Here is a 15,087-nt window from a genome sequence, read left to right as displayed (position 1 = left end):
AGAAGCTCTTGAAGGAGATACCTACATGTCCTGGTTTCAGCTGAGAGGGTTGATTTTCTTCATAGTAGCTAGTGTGGGGATATGTTTTGGATTTGTGCTGGAGACAGCATTTATAATATAGAGATGTTTTTGTTCTATGGACGTATTGTTGAGCAGTGTTTACACAGGGCCAAGGCCTTTTCTGCTTCTTGCACTGCCCTGCCAGCAGGATAGCTGGGGGTGCACAAGAAGTTGGGAGGAGACACAGACAGGACAGGTGACCCAAACTGACCAAAGGGATATTCCATACTATATGACGTCATGCTCAGTTTATAAGGAGCTTGGGGGAAGGGAGATGGGAGGGGAGAGCGAGCGAGCGGCTGCGTGGTGCTCAGCTGCCAGCTGGGGTAAAACCACGACACTACAGGATGATTTTCTTCCATTGAGGTAGCATGGGGCACCAGTTAGACCAAGCCTAACACAAGAAATTTAGGCTCAACTACCTGTTTAATCACAAGTTCTTGTATGACCTTGTACAATTCTCTCAGTTTCTCAGCACTTCGGTTCCTTTACTGGAAAGTGTCACTCTTGCAGTAGAAGCGGTGCTTAGGTACCTAGAACCTAAGCATGTTGGAATAGAAATGGATGAGATGGACATGCAGTGCAAGGAATGATAACCCTCTGACATGCATTTCTGCATTATACAGTCTGTTGTTTCTGTCTCCTCAGATTTTACCAGCAATAAAACCTTCTACCACATCCTGCACTTCCTAGCATTGCATGTAAAGTAGGTGTCATGGCAGTGAGACAAGCACTCCTTGCCTGGCAGCCCATCCTTCATCTGCATCACGGTGGCATCCAGCCCTGTCTGCAAATGTATTTTCCCAGTGCACCCACAATTTTCCCAATGCACCCATATTTTCCCAATGCACCCAAGATTTGAGTTTGATTCTAGTGCACTGAAATATAGGTATAATAGGTATTATATTTTGTTGGTAGGGTTAATTTACTCTTCCAATCATTTTAAAGTATATGGATGGAAAGTAAATGGGAATCTTTCTCCCCTCAGAAAGAAAAGTTTACAGCAACACTGTTAGAAGGAGGAGTACCCAAGAGAGCTCGTTTCCGCCTTTCTCCCAGTCACAAGTGGTTCCTAAAATAGATTTCCTTCCCATAAACTATCTGGACCTTTAATGAAAGTTGTTTTAACAAAAGGCAGAACTTTCATTCATGCATTACAGGGAGATTGTAAACCCAGGACACTTTTGCTACATGCTCCGAATACTACCATCCCACTTTAGCAAATGGAAAATAGAAACAGAGATCAAGTGCTTGTCTGTTTGACCACTCAAAACCAAATGGATACTTGCCCACAACATCTAGGATTTTCTACTCCTGGACACTTAACAACAGTTAATTTTTGCTATCATAAAACAGAAAGCTTCCAAATACAGTAATATTTAAGAGCTCACATAGAAACAAAATATCCCCACCATTATGGACAGATCTCTCTAAAGGACTACAAATAAAGACAGAACTTCTGTTTTTCAAAATCTTGCACTAAAGAATCCATCTGGAAAGTTCACCCTGTCTCTGGCTCTGAATTTGACTGCCCAATTCAAAAAGCAGTGGCTGACAGAAGAATCTCAATGCTGTAAGAAATTGCCAATTCTGGAGCACATTCTGCTTGTTTCAAATTCCACATATTGCAATAATGAGTGAAACACACATCATAAGCTTACATACATACTAAAGTGTTAGAGGTTCGCTTCAACAATGAGCACATTCCATTCTCTTGCATGATAAGTAGCATTTTTCTTTTAATCTTCTTTAATTAATATCCTTCAGCTAATTTTTAATTTGCCTGTATATTAAGACCAATGGGCAGATGATTCATAAACTGATACAGCATTTCAAAAACTCTTTAATCAGTAGTTTGCATTCTTAATTATTTTGAAACCTGTATTTGTCAAAACCCACAGTGCATTACCTTCATTTGTATTACACCTGAAGGTTTCAGTGAAGAGTCCATAGTAAGTAAATTAAGTTTTGATGGAGCCTGAGAAGTTGTGAATATGTCCTTCTCCTTTGCTTGCTTTGTATGTTTATGTTTCACAAACATAGCTGTCTAAAGAAACATGGATTTGGCATGATGCCTATGGATTGAACTGCTGCAGATAACCCTAGGTGGTTAAAAATGTAATTGAATGGAATCTCTATATACAATATATATACCTTAAATAAAGCAAGTGGTGAGATTTTAGTCTATAAAAGATGGATTTTACCTGCTCAAATGAAAAACTCCAGGACTCAACAATCAGAAACACAAAATACCTTTTTAAGCAATAATTTGTTGACTGTCTAGGGTTCTGTGCAAATCAAATGCTCAGGACTAACCTCCCCTACACATCTCTGCTTTGAGCTTGCGGGACTGAGCAAAGAGCAGGACAGAAGAAAACAGCTTCCATATGATTCTAGTCTCAGCTCTCAATACTGCACAAATTACATTAAACAATCATTAGATAAAAAACCGAATACACCTCAGAACAGAGTCTAGACCCAGGAGCTTCCCATTCCAGCCAAGCACTTTGAACACTAGATGCCACAATGATTTTCATTGCTGTTTGATCTCCTCTGGGCTCCAGGAGCCCACTTTTTAAATATGGAAAATCAGACTGGGCATGAGATATCTCCCTCCATTTTTAGCCTAATACTGAGAGACTCTTTCGTGAAAAAGAGATGGGAAATGACAGCCATTCAAGTCACTGGCAGCTGTATTTGGGAGCAGGTTGTGAACTTTGGAGCATCAGGTCTCTTCAGATGTCATAATCTCCCTAAACAAGGGGAAAGATCTCAGGTATAGAGAGCACTTAGCATTTCCTATGGGCTACTTCATGTCTCTCTGCATTCAGCACCCATCTGAGATACCATGCTGAATTATACTTTTATCTTGGCTGTTGTCTCTCACTCCCTTTTTCTTTCATAACACTTCTCACTCCTAAACATGCAGTATGCCCCATGATCACTACACTGCTTCTATAGCATTGCAAGACTTCAAGCCAGTCCTTGTGAGCTGTGACATCCATGGTGCATAATATACAAGGGGAAGAAGCCTGAGGAGATCTGTCTGTTATCCTTGACCTGAAAATGCAAACTATGTAAGCTAGTTCTAATAAGGAATGAATTCTCAATGCATAATTGAAAAGCGTTTTCAGGACAATGGTTCTGTTTTCAGGTGTATGCACATTCCTTTAAAATGGAGCAATCATGAGCTGCTTCAACGTAAAATTTCAATATTGACAAAAATAGATCTATTATTACATTTTTGTCTCTGAAATGCAAACCATGAGAAACTGAGGAAACTAATTAGCAAGGTTGTCCAGAGTAACTCAAGTGTGTAAATAATGAAAAAAACTGAAATCAAATCCCAAAAGAAAGGAAAACTCATCAAAATAGACACCTCAACATAAAATATGACTGAGTAGAGAGCTTGTACAGGAATGGAAAGGGCATTCCTTGGCAAAGAGCATTCTTCAGATGTGAAAGGTACAGAAATACACACAGAAGGGTTTAGATGGACTTACAAATAAAACAGAAACCTGGCTTTTAAGTTCATAAATAGAGAAAGGCTAAAGAGGGAAGAAGTGAGGCATTTACCCAGTCACAATGCGGTGGAGTCAAAGGGTAATTTAGGTTTGGCCTAGCAATTAAATATAGCTTTTCTTCTGTTTTCATTAGGGATGATTACATTCATGAGAATAAGAGTAGGGCATCTCATGGGAGTGAAGCATTTGCTACATCCTATGAATTACCAAAATTTGGACAATCACAACAAAACTGAAAATAAAGGGATAAATAGTCTGCATCCAAAGGTGTAAAAAAAATCACCACTACAGCAGATAGGATATTTGTTCCTGTAATTTGTCAGCAATACCCTATGATCCAGAGCAAAAAAACATGCTATGTGCATTTTTAAAAGGAGCAAGTAAGGAGATAGAACTGGCATTTTGCAAGACTTTAGTACCATTACTGTAGAATGAGTATATCTAGGACAGAGAGGTAAATGAAAACTGTGATAAAATGCCACATGGTTTTATCAAGCTAGATTGTGGCAGTCTATAGTGTACCTGGTTTTTTAGACAAGCTCAGTGCATTGGAACTAATCTCTATAGACTTAAACCAAGAATTGTTTTCACTGCCTCCAGGGAGATTAATTATTAAAGTGGAAAAAATGGAGATTAAAAGAATAACTATTAGGTAGGTAAAAAGAAGAGATTATAACTGTTTATACTATTGGGAAGAAAAGGGGTCACTCTCTGAAATCAGTGCCAGTCCCAGTTCTGCTTAGTATTTTAATAAAAATATTGGTCTGAGGAAAAGAACATGGTCCAAGAAGCTGCATGGTACTGAAGCTCCAGGTAACACAGAGCAGGAAGGTAATGCCAATTACTGAGAACAATTTTTCATGCAAAAAGAATTGCACAGCCCTATGGTGTAGAGTCACAGACAGAAAGAAATTCAACAATGCAAAGGTCTGCATTTATAAGCAAGCATTTTGCTGCTGGAGTCTGAGCCTTATTACATGAAGGTGACAGGAAAGTAAAAAAGCAAAAGCTGTATGGTTAAGCGTAAGATAACAACATGGTGCCAAACCAAGTTACCTCCACAGATCACCAGGGCTGCTCATGGGTAACACTCCTCTGTTTATTTACTTCTAGAAGAGTCAAAATGTACCCAAAGTTGCAGGGTTTAAGCCCTCAGCCCTATCCCTGTTAAAGTGCAAAAGAAATAAACAATATCAAATTAACAGTTTGCAAACTAGAGTACCAGTTGACAAGGAGACATGGACTAAAATCTTGATTTGAAAAATAAACTCATGTTCATGTTGGGATGAATTTAAACTTTAGGAATGCCTCAGTTTAAGCCCAGATCTCAAACTCAGGAACATTCAGATCTGATGCTGGAGTCAAGGGTTCCACCTCTGACACTGTTTGCTTCATCCCATAAAATGAGAAGAAACAAAAGTAGGTCATAAAGGGCATGCTGCTCCATTCCTGCAGTGTGTGAACAGATTACTTTATTGATTAAGCTTAGAGAATGGCAAGATTCCCCTCCCACCCTTACTTGAGGAACAGGCAAGATGAGTCAGTGAGCAGAGCAGGGTCTAGGCAGCTACTGCACGCATGCTCTGAACAGCCTGGAAAGGGATGTCCACTCCTCATTGAATGAGAATTCTGCTTATAACCTAGGGGTGTCTTGATCCACATTCTCCCTCTCCTGCGAAAAGCCTTTCTGTAAGACATATCTGTATATCAGATAGTAATGTTGGGACACTGTTCTCCCAGTCTACTCACTTGAATTTTCTTCATCCTTTTCATGAGACTTGGTTTTGAGTTTAGAAATTAGGAATAGCCATGTCTGTCATGCTTACCAGAACAAGAGATGAGCAGGTTCCTACTGCCAAGCATCCCAGTATAAACAAAAACTAAGTAGGAGGATTATTACAAATGCTCAGGGATTTTCCTCTGCTCCTTACATGTATTTACACTAGACAGGTATTACAGGGGATGAAGGTAGAATGTAGAGACTTCAGTAAAGGCTATGAAAAACCTGAAGCAGCTCTAGCCCAATTTCCTACATCCATTTTGCAAGGCATCCAGCTGTGGACAGGACAGGAAGAAGGTGGCACCAAGAGTCCAGAAATGGAGAAATTACAGTGCCTTTGCCAAGTCCTTGGCTTCAGATTATGGACTTTTTACCACAGTGTAGGTAAAGTACAGCTAACAAGGGGAAACGAGATCTGAAGTACATACCTGCATTTAACTAAATTAGTCACTAGATGTCACTGTAAAATGTGTCGAACACAACAGAGATAAAAATATACCTGTCAGTAAACATGGTCAACACTACTCAGGATCTCCCAGCTGCAACAGTGCATTCTTCATGGAGAACCAGGAAATCTCAAAGTCTTAGTCGAAATGGTAAAGATCTTGCAGAATCAGATATCCATTTAAAAGTTTGGCCATAGAATGTCCCTGGCGCTGAATGCAGATCTCAGACTTGGTGGAGCATTAATGGAAAACAAAATGGTGGGTCAAAGGTGGCTCATACATGTCGTACTAAAGTTTGAGTTTCACTCTACACCTAGAAAATGTCTACCTTGGACCTTTTGCCGAGGTTATCTCATTCTAAGCACCACAAAAGCCACTGTTGAAACTGGATCTTTTTAAATGACTAAACTGTCTCCTAACAGGAATGCTCAGTAGCAGCTACAACATAACTATTTGCGTCATACGCACTTCATGGGAAGTCATGGCAATTAAACTTCTTTCCTCCCTGAGAGAGCATTCCGGACAACTCTCTTGCAAAAGTGAGTTTTTAATGCCATCAAGTTTACAGTTCTAGTTACTGCTTTTTACTCTGCATTACTAGCTGAAAATTTTCATTTCTTGATTATGAACATGATTGCCATGGTACTCTCTTTCTAGCAACCAATTTCTTGTGGGCCTGATCCAACTGGAAAAAGTAGTAATTTAGGTTTTTTCACTTTAATAAACCAAACAGGAAGCTTCTTGTGGTTTTGAGTTTTTTTCCCTAATAAAAGAAAGATCAAATCTTTGTTATATGAAACATTCTTTGATGGCTTGCTGATATAAATACATAACAGATGGAAATTCAGCCTTCTGTAGCTCTGTTCCCCACAGAACATTTAACCATTGTCTGTGTAACACTGGAGTTCCTTTTCTGTCTTTTGTCTTTTTTTTTTTTTTTACTTCTAATGAATTTATAATATACTATCACTTCCTCTACTTCTCTCTCCACACTTTCACTTCTTCCCTTTCCACAGAAGCTGTGAATTAGTGCTGGTTCTTCTTTCTTACAAACCTTTTCTTCCTATTTTGCCATGTACAGTGGATGAGGCTCAGTTCTTGTGAAAATGCATTTGTTTCTCTATCCCATCTCAAGCATGTCATCTACTCAATGTAACAGCTGCCAGTTTCTATGCCTGTCTTTCCTCCTTGTTGAGTGCTTATTCAACTACTCAATTTCCAGAAATTCTCTTACAGTTGCTGCAGTCTGGGCAGTTCCAGCATCCGGACTCACTGACACTCCTTTCACAGCAGCAAGAATCAGGGGTAAATCCGTAACCTTGCTGCAATCAACAGCAAAATTCCCACTGGTCTCAAGAAGATTAGGATTTTTTAGGATTTTTTACAGACTTATACCACTAGAGAAAAAGGAAGCAGGGCCTACATTTCTGGATTCATCTGTCTAAATTATTAAACAAAGTCATCTGCAATAATTTTAGGTTAGTTGTGATTTAGCGGCTCACTCACAGTGGATTTGATGAATGAATGATGTTGTGATTCCTGCTTGGTGACTGTATTTTGACAGGTCTCATGATGTTACAGAACCCACACTGTTATTTATTTCCATGATTAGAGATCATAATTCTCTATATAAATTTGAATATCTTTTAATAATCTGTACTTTAAGTACTTTTATGTGATTTAAAATTTTAATGAACATTTTAATTTTCTTTTTACCTGCTCTTTCCTAAATCACTTCAAAATACCATTAAAAGTCACTTAAGCTTGCAGCAGCTGTACCAAACAGAACAGTGGGAAAGGTGTTATTGTTTCCCTCAAAAAACTGAATTAACTTTATATTGCAGGAAAATTTTAACTTTTATGAACTTGAATTCCCACTTATGAACAAAAAACTCTAGAAGTTTGCCTGCATGAGACCTTCAGACTTCTTCTTTCCCAGAACTGGAAAAAAATAAGTGACAATTCATGCAGTATTTCTTAGTTCTTATCTCTATATTATACACGCAAAAATGTTTTAAAAGTAGATTTTAGAAGACTTCAGAAATAATCTGAATTGCAGATCTTTCTACTGAGCTCACCAGATTATGCCTTTGCAATTCATATGCATTAAGGGATATAGTCTCCAAAAGATAAATAAAATCTCCAGGAAGTGTATTTGTCTCCATAACTAGGGAGCTCAGATTGCTGGAGTGCCTAATTTAAGCACCATGGCTGGCTGGCTTAGTTTTGGTGTCAGGACTATTTCTCACCACAGATTGTATAGGAAGTCTGACTCTGACAGCTGAGGAAAACTGGCAGACTAAATCTTTTGTTGCTCTTTTGAACTATGTATCATAACACCCAATGCAGCCTTGTATATTAAGCAGACAGAATTCCACTCTTCAGTGTTGTACCTCCACAGAAGCCCATGAACAGCCAGCTTTAAGACACAGACTCTAACTTGTTACCAGCAACCTTTGTCAGACCTTCAGGGCTAGCGCAGCAACTTATATTCAGTTTTGGTTTACTATTTTCAGTAGAATCACTGATGATGAGTGAGTGAGTTAGGAAAAAAACCCAAGCTGACAGTTTTGGATCCCAGGGTGAGTTTGCAGTGCTTATTGTGAAGCAGGAGGGTAGAAAAGAAAGACATAATTGTCCACAAGAGAAAGCTACAGATTTTAAATCAAAGGGATCATAAAGCAACCACTTTCATGAGGTCACTGATCAGCATTTAGCCCTCTGGTACTAAATTAAATAGATGGTTTAAATGTAAGCATTCCAAACTTAAGACATTGAAAAAAACCCCAACCACTAAGCATTTAATCAAAAATCTGAAGAAATAAATGTATATCTAGCTTGAATGATGCAACTGATTTAGTGACAGGAGATTTTAGACTTCGGCAGCACAGCTGTATTTCCTTCCAAAGCGAAACAGAGCAGGTTGAAAAGGAGAGTTTCTGTTACACACAAAGTTTTAGGATGAGTTTGGTTTCTGAAACAAGATTTCAGTTCACTGGGACCAAATCCAAGAATCTTCAAGGGTGGAAATTTGGCAGTAATTTTGTTTCAGAAATAATATAAAACGCACTTCACATATGAAATAAGCGATCTGCCCCAATAGCATTGTGTTACCAGCTACTTAGATCTGGGCTTTTATACTTTCCAATGCAAATCTTGAGATCTCTGGAAAAACTGCCTGCTTGGATTCTCAGGGTTGCCAAGCCTGAAGCAGTTTAGCTGCCAGATCTGCCTTAGAGCTACTGATCTTGGAAAATTTAAGTTTCACTGCCAGTATTCCACGGAACTTTGTTTTGATTTGGTGGAATGAAAAATCTTGCCATATATTGCCACAACAGCAGAAGAGACAAACAATGGTCCTTAAGTATGTGTTACATGTATTGTTAATACATGGGAAAATGAATACTGTGAAATTACTCTCGCAGACAATTAAGTTTGTTGTGAATATAAGAGTTACAGAAACTGTTCAAATGCTTAACTCTTAATGCTTTTGTGACCAAGATCTTAAAAGAAAACACATTACTTCTATTCAAATAATCAGAAAAAGCTTTCCCTTTGGAAATAGGAACGCGAGATGATTAACTTTGAATCCTAGAACAATGTGACACGGTCATGTATATCTCCATTATGTTATATATACATATATACACTACATGATCTAAAATAGTTTATTGACATAGACACAAAAGTATTGATTTCTCTTCAGTCATTGGTATATAAACAATCTTGGGAAAAGTTAGAAGCAGCAGCTTTCAGTATTACTCAATGTGGCAGCTAGTTACAAGTAAAAGACCTTTTTTTGTTATGACTAACACAGATAAACTTTTATTAAATATTCCCAAAGGCAATTTAAAGAGTTTTTTTCTATTTGCAGAAGGCACTGTTATTGTTTTATTTATAAAGTTAATAAAATTACTTCTAAATTATTTAATAAGGTAGGGAGTAATCACAAAGCTAATACTTGTCTGCTTTGTTAGTGGTATGAATCATACACCAGATTGAAACATTCTGGTCATGAAATAAACAAGTATAAAATTTTCAGTTTAAATAAAAAATACTTAGAAAGCAAAATGATTTAGCTTTACTGTTTTGCAAAGAGGGAAGCAGGTCTTGTGCCAGGGCAATGGTTTTTATTAGATATAAGAACTTTTTACTATGGTTTTTCTTTTAATACATGCATTTTTACATCCCTTATTTTTTATTATCATAATGTATCACTAATTTATAGCATTATTGAATACAATATCTCAGGCTTTTGTGAGTTGCCACAGCACTTCTAGGGCAGGGTGATCTGAGGGCAGAAAGAAACCACTTACGGTTCAAATCTGCATATATATCCTTGGAAAGAGGCAGACAGAAGAGAGGGGAAAAGAGAGGAAAAACAAAAGATAATTTTAATTCCTTCCTTTCTCAGTCTAAAGATCAAGCCTTTCAAATCCCTTATAATACACTTTTTAAAAGATTGAAGTTGCTACAAGTAGCAGAGCATCTCATTGTAGGTTCAGCCCTGCTCTAATTCTAGTTGAGAGATATAACATCATACAATCTGTGAAGGATTAGGACTGACCATGTAAATAAGACTGTACAAGTCTAAAATAGATGGAGAGCTTTGTATTTTTCATTTGACTAGTGCCTGATGTTGCTGTTTGTAATGTGCAGAGCTATTACTGAAACTTACCTGCAATCAAAACCTTTGTTCAAAGGTTTAGAAATATCTGGGGAATATTAAGGAAAAAAACCCAAATAATTGTGTCAAATAGCCAAGAGTCTTGCATTTAAAAAAAAATTAAATCCTTTTGTCCTGTTGTTAAGGAGAAAACAATTAATATCTCCTCTTTTTCAGCATTTTTAGTTTCCCAGTCAAGAGGAGAAGTTTTCATTTGTGTCTTGGATTCATATATTTAATTAACAACAACTGTTATTATGTACCTCAGTCTATAGCTTCAGGATGTGCACAGCTTCCACCAGAACTTCTGAGTAAATCCACAAGGAATCACTCAAATTCATGTCTCAGTGTAACAACCTATTACAATTACAGTCAAGCATTCAGCAAGTACAAGTGGAGCAAAGCAGAACTAAAAAGAATCTCAGAAACCAAGGGAAGAGATGTCTCTAAGTGGTGTAGGCTCTTCCTTCCAGAAGCCATTCTGGCAGTTGAGTCTTCTAGCCTGGCCACATTGTAGTAAAGTAAGAAGCATGAAAAATCAATCGTGCAGAGTCAAATCCTTGATTCCCACTGATTTCATATAGGTTGTGCACAGAGGGGCAGCTCCATTGCCTTTACTTAACCAGTGGTCATATGAAGGCAAAGTTCATTCCAGACTTACCTCCTGGAGCTTCTTTCCACTTGTGAAGATTGTTAGTCTGGCAGGCCCATGTGATGCAAGAGAAGGAGGAAAATGACACTGTCTCCTCAGGCACACTTGGCAGGATACTGCAGAGAGCATTCCAGCCTTCAGCTCTACTGTGGCCAGGTGAAGGCTTTGGGAAGGACGACTCTCCTCTTCCCACCTACCTATCTGCAGACATGTCTCTCTCTGTTCTCCACCAAAATCCACTACCTCCCCAGCCCTCCTAGCAGCGATCGCCAAATGCACTCTCCTGTTCAGGCCACAGCCTCACCCAGAGAGTCAGGGTTAAACTTGGCAGTCCTCCACCTTTACCAACACCAACAGCCACCACTGCCTGTCTCTCTGTGGTGGGCACAGGAGGGCTGATTCAGCCATGTGGGCTACCTTCATCCCTTGAACAGCTGCTCCCTGTCTCCTCCAGGGAAGTGCTGGTAAGCCAGATGAAAGCATCACACAGACCATGAGCTGAGCCACATTTACCTAGAAGCATTCCAAGGGCCTTAGCTCTGATCCTAGGGACAAAACTTCTCAGGAAGCTTATATCCCACAGTCCAACAACTGGCTTTGCTACCGGTACACACTGGGGCCAATCACATCTTCTTCCTTCCTTCCCTGCCCCACTGGCACACACAGAACAGCAGATGTCAATGGCTTGTAGATAAAAAAGTAACTCACATATTCTTTCTTCCCAAACTCTTTTTTCTAACTTCAGCTAATTCATTTGTCAGTCACTACAGCAAACTGCATATACCAACTCTTTCTGCAACAAAGACTTCTACATACCCCTGACAAAACTGCTGCTATGATTGTTGTTAATGTGTTGGTGCTAAAAAAAATATAATCTTATGCCAATGTTTGTTTTTATAAAAGAACTGTAATATGAAGCTGCTGTTCAAACTAGGAATATGGAAAGGCCTGGAAGGTAGCTCCTGAGTCATGCAGAGCTTGCTTTTCATGATAAGGCACTGGATATCACTTAATTTCTTTGATCCACATCTCCCAAAACACATACATGCCCATGCATACATACTTTTACGTTGTTCCTCTTACTATTAAAAACTTTCCTTTAAAGGTATTACACTTGGTTGACATAATACAGATTTCAGAGGGCAGGGTGACATGTGAGAGCTAAGGATAGATCATGGTTAGTCAGAAGGATCTAGCTATGAATGTTGCAGAGGAGATTAGATGATTTCAGAGTCCAGGCATCTTTAGATAAGCTGGCAAGACAAGCCTTCCTTTAAATAAGTCCACCCATGACAAGAACAACTCCCACAATAATGACCAATCCTTGTTTCCCAGACACAAACACATCTATAGCAAGGGGCAATGAAGCAGGGAGTTTGGGGTGAGGGGGAGGGAATGAATATGTTTTCAATGGAAACATCAGAATATTGCAGTAAAGCACATACACTAAATGAAATTATTAAAAACTGAAAGTAAAATCATATCCCACATTAATTTCTCAAGGAGAGCTTTGGCCCCAAAAAGGGCAGAAAAAAGGAAGATATTATGTAGTCCTCTTAGGGACTTCTTGTGCTGGGTAAATTACAAGATGTTATTCAGAGACTATGGTGTTCAGGGGCAACCTGGAACTCCAGGGTATGCAGCCAGATATTACTTACCCCAACTTATTCTGAAGATCTAGCAATGTAAGTACACTGTTTTCCGTCAACTTTAGCCACAGACATCGTTTGTACTAGGATGTGTGTACTAATTTTAGTTACACGGATGTTCCCCAAGGACTTCTGACAGGTGATTTATCATCAGTGAATGTCGTGAAGGCATGCCGCGCCCCTCCAAATCAATCCTTGTATCAGAGTCTTGATAAGCTAACCGATAAATGTGTTTTGTACTGTTGTTTTCTAGTAATTGGTTCTCAAAGCTTGCTTTTTTCAAACTGCTCCTTTGATATTCTGTAATGCCATAGACTGTCTTTGAAGAGTGAATAATAATGGAGGGCTTTAAAGAGACTTGTAAAAGTTATGAAGTCATAAAACTCTATTTGATTCCTCCTTCAGTCTGTTTTCTGAAAGTGTGCAGAATTTTAATAGCAAGGCGATCTTACGGGCTTTGAATGAACAATTCTTTTTCCTCTCAAGCCACAGTTTATACTGCACTGTCCTCATTGATATTTCATTGCCTTCAGGATGACAGGATGTCTATAGGATTTTTTTTCCAAGTCTCTTATCAACAGTGTTTTGTGACATTTGGCCAAGAAAAATGTGTACCAACTCTCCAGGGTTTTCTTTTCAAATGTATGGTGTAAATAAATTCTGTATGGAGCTACAGTCATTGTGATACAGAAGGTACGCCAAAACACACTTTTGCAAATAGGAGTTGTCCTTTGCAAATAGGAGTAGGAGTTGTCCTTGTTTTCCTTTCCCTCCTCAATCCTGGCAACCTTGTATAGCAGGTTCTCATAAATTGAGTCCATTTCTCTTCCTCTTTTCCTAAGGTGTGACTATGTTATGAATAATTGATGCTTCTGCAAAGAAAAATAGCTTTCTTAATCATGTTGCACAGTTTTGACTTCCACCAGGTCATTAACTCAAAATAAACTACTAAGCATCCTAACTGTCTGCTCAGCGTCTGCACAGTGACATTTACGAGGAGGGAGGCAGACAAGAAATAGTCAGTGACTCGAGATTTTTACAGACCAGAATAGCGACACTGTAATCTTGCTCTTTCCCTCCCTATACCCATTACCCCCTTTTCCAATCTCTATGTCCTTTTCTAGACACAGCAAAAATGACCACTAGAAGTGCCCCTTGACATGTGTTCAAATCCAAAATACAGGTATTAGAATTCACTTGAAGAAAAGGAAAGGAAAGGAAAGGAAAGGAAAGGAAAGGAAAGGAAAGGAAAGGAAAGGAAAGGGAAAAGGAAAGGGAAAAGGAAAGGGAAAAGGAAAGGGGGAAGAAAAGAAAAGAAAAGAAAAGAAAAGAAAAGAAAAGAAAAGAAAAGAAAAGAAAAGAAAAGAAAAGAAAAGAAAAGAAAAGAAAAGAAAAGAAAAGAAAAGAAAAGAAAAGAAAAGAAAAGAAAAGAAAAAAGAAAAGAAAAGAAAAGAAAAGAGAAAAGAAGAGAAGAGAAGAGAAGAGAAGAGAAGAGAAGAGAAGAGAAGAGAAGAGAAGAGAAGAGAAGAGAAGAGAAGAGAAGAGAAGGAAAGGAAAGGAAAGGAAAGGAAAGGAAAGGAAAGGAAAGGAAAGGAAAGAAAAGAAAAGAAAAGAAAAGAAAAGAAAAGAAAAGAAAAGAAAAGAAAAGAAAAGAAAAGAAAAGAAAAGAAAAGAAAAGAAAAGAAAAGAAAAGAAAAGAAAAGAAAAGAAAAGAAAAGAAACAGAAAAGCAATTTAAGCATTTGCTGGTTCCAGGACATATAGCAGAAAAGACATTACTCTTACTAAGCTCATTTCTGAAGTCAACAGATGGTCTTGCTACATTTAAAGCACTTGGAAGTCGTTTGCTCTGTTCTTTGTTTGTTACAGGAAAAACCTTGGAAGTAGTTTCAAAAGACTGTATCCAGAAGGCTTTATGCCAATCCTACTTAAACCAGCATTTCTGATATAGCTGAAAACAACTTTTACAGTTGTGGGTAGGTATAAATGTCACAGGACATTTGTAAGTACACATGAGCCAAATTAGAAACAACAAAAGAAAGTCTGATGTTATCACCCCAGTATAATTCATGCAGCCAGGCAGTGACAGCAGCACACGGATGATAAGGCCAGAGATGCTTTGGTAAATAGAACAATTTGCAGCGTTATATGAGCCATCAGCATGGCAAAATAAACTTCTTGGAGGCATGTGGTAATGCCTCTTCCTGAAAAAAAAAAGTGGAAAGCACAAAATAACTTATCTGCAAGAGTTGATTAACAACTGCCAACTATGTATCATGTAAGTGGAAGCAAGAGATTTTTAAATGGGAAC

At 38.3% G+C, this 15,087-nt stretch overlaps 1 protein-coding gene across 1 annotated transcript in view; it reads right to left on the bottom strand.

Annotated features, from left to right (window-relative positions):
• Positions 1-15,087, bottom strand: part of NCKAP5 (NCK associated protein 5) — a 516,605-nt gene that overhangs the window by 477,564 nt on the left and 23,954 nt on the right. Inside the window, exon 2 of the mRNA XM_054830045.1 lies at positions 11,138-13,649. The gene's annotated coding sequence lies outside the window, so the exon portion shown is untranslated. The remainder of the gene's footprint in view (positions 1-11,137; positions 13,650-15,087) is intronic.

This window comes from Grus americana, chromosome 6 (assembly GCF_028858705.1).
Source record: "Grus americana isolate bGruAme1 chromosome 6, bGruAme1.mat, whole genome shotgun sequence".
Lineage (NCBI taxonomy): Eukaryota > Metazoa > Chordata > Aves > Gruiformes > Gruidae > Grus > Grus americana.
Note: the sequence above shows the minus strand (reverse complement) of the source record. Positions and strands in the feature narration are given on the sequence as shown.